Source organism: Haplochromis burtoni, unplaced genomic scaffold (assembly GCF_018398535.1).
Source record: "Haplochromis burtoni strain Fernald_Lab_line unplaced genomic scaffold, NCSU_Asbu1 Contig_3847, whole genome shotgun sequence".
NCBI lineage: Eukaryota > Metazoa > Chordata > Actinopteri > Cichliformes > Cichlidae > Haplochromis > Haplochromis burtoni.
This window is the reverse complement of record NW_024586208.1, coordinates 1-2,777: the sequence shown is the minus strand read 5'-3', so window position 1 is coordinate 2,777 and position 2,777 is coordinate 1.

The following is a 2,777-nucleotide window of genomic DNA, read 5'->3' as shown; positions in this document are numbered from 1 at the left end:
CTCCACCTTTTTAATCACATGTGATAACATCACATTTCATACTTTTTATTTATTTTCACATCTCCTCACCATCATAGCAGATGAACCACATAGTACTGTCACATGAAACATCTACCAGCTTGTCTCTTTTCCTCACACAGTTTCCAGGCCCAAGTTCAGTTTCTTGTCTTCCATTCTGATTCCAGCTGCTGTCATTATGAATGTATTCCACTCCTGGCAGAGACCAATGCCACGTCCTGTTTCCACCTGTGTTGTTGTTCAGTCCAATCCAGGCTTCTCCTTGATTCTGTGTGGAATTACGGAGTCTGCTCATGTCTGTCATGTCAAACACTTTGGCCAGGTCTGTATATTTCTCTCTGCAGTATTTCTGTGCTTCAGACCAGCTCTTGTTTTCTGCAATAAAGTGGTACTCATAAAGGCAGCATGTAAAGAGGCAACACTGACCTGAAATACAGAAATATGATATACATAATATATGTTCTGTTAGAAGAAAGCATTCAATGAGCAAACTCAAACTCGACAGCACTGGTAAAATTATCTACTTACCCATCAGAATATGCAGAAATAATATCCAGTGCATCTTAGCCCTGTCAGATGAAAATGAAAATAAAGATTCCAACAGATTTTGTGTGCTGGACTAATGCATGTATGTCACAATTCTTCTCTGTTCGTGGAGATATTTACACTGTTAGCCTTTGCAGTAATTTCCATAGCTTAGTACTGCAAAATCAACAGTAAAAAACTCTAAAGGATGTTAGCAGTTTAGTACTGTAATTTGCATGTAATGAGATTACATTATTTTTACGGTAACTCACCGTACTCATGGAAACAGCTGTAAAATACAGCAAATGTAACAATTGGTGATGTTACTGAGATTATACTATTACACCATCCGGATTTCTGTTGTTTTCTAAGAGTAATTACTTAAATCCTCATTCAGAGTGTATTACTATAAAATGTGATTCACTGTGAAAGTAGTATAACATAATGGCCTGTACTGGCCTGTATTTATATAGCGCTTTTACTAGTCCCTAAGGACCCCAAAGCGCTTTACATATCCAGTCATCCACCCATTCACACACTGGTGATGGCAAGCTACATTGTAGCCACAGCCACCCTGGGGCGCACTGACAGAGGCGAGGCTGCCGGACACTGGCGCCACCGGGCCCTCTGACCACCACCAGTAGGCAACGGGTGAAGTGTCTTGCCCAAGGACACAACGACCGAGACTGTCCAAGCCGGGGCTCGAACCGGCAACCTTCCGATTACAAGGCGAACTCCCAACTCTTGAGCCACGATCGCCCATATAAACTACAATATACAGCACAATTTTTAACTTAAGGAGTAAGTTGCAGCCACACTAAAATTTAATTCCTTGAACTGAATGGAACCTCATATATTAATAAATGTATTTGTTTAGTCAAACAATGTGAAACATTAGTAATACTATTAATTAATAGTATACTTGTACGGTTAGTATTGTGATAGAGTCGAGTATATTTTAATTATACTCTTGTAGACATTATGACATTATGCTAGTACAATTATGGTGAACAAAAAGTACAACTTCACTCTCAAAATTAATAAATTCTGGGACAAGCAGAAACTGTATTTTTAGGGTGCATTTTGTTGCAGGCCAGACTGCTATTAAATGCACTCTCCTAAACAAATAATTCCTTTGTAGCACCACTTCGTCTTGGTTCAGAAGAGATGTCCTGATATACGTGATAATGTAACACATTATCACAGTTTAGCGCGTTGGGTTGTGTTTTTAAAGCGATTGTTACGTTTTTAAAGCTTTTTAATGCGACAGGTGCGATAGCCGACACCACACCTTCACCTGACGTACAACGTGACGTATGACGCACACGTCGGGTATTCACTTTCTAAACAACAATGGGGATAGAAAATATTGCTCGAGGTGGTTAATGCTCCTTTCGCTGGTTGCCAACCACCATTAAATAACAACAAGAAGAAAATATTGATCTGCTTCTCTTAGTTTTGCACGTTTAAGCCGCAATTCAGACTCAAACAAAGCTGCAAAGCAGGAGAACAACATGGCCATCAACTATTCTGTGCCACAGATCCAGTTCGCTGCAGCACAGAGTGATGATGAGACCGTTAACATGTGCAACTAGAAGTAGTCAGAGGTAACTGGATGTTCAATCGGGTTAAATGCAAGGTTGATTGGATTATATCTGAAGATCATATGCTATTCGTGATAACTCTGCTAGACTCCAAATTGCTCGTCCATGCGGGAGTATCTCAAAATTAAATGAAACCACTTAACACTTCTTCCCTAAAACGGACTGACATGGGACACATTAAAGTTGGATCGGAACCAGCTAATCAGTCTGAAGGTAAGTGTTTTTCACTTATTCGAGAGAAGTCCGAAATGCGTTCTTATTACTGTTTGTTTTGACTTTTAAGCTACCAGGATATTTTCATTCAAATGCTAAGACAAAATGTCAATATCTATGAATGTGGAGACTCAAAAGACTAGTTAGGTAATAGTTGCCGATGGATTTATGAGACTTGATAGAAACTTGGACGTTTGCAACAGGTGAATCGGTGAACTACCGAGGTTGCGCCCAAATGCTTAAAGCTGTTAGCTGGTCAGTGTTTTCAGGTGTGCTTGTACTACCTGTACGGTGCGGAGTGCTGACTAAGTCATGTTAAACCCATTAAAGCGTCGAGCTCAAATATCTTTTCATTTTTGTGCACTGTTCTCTTGTCGGCACACATTTTCTGTTTATTGAAGCCTTTTGTGAACGGTG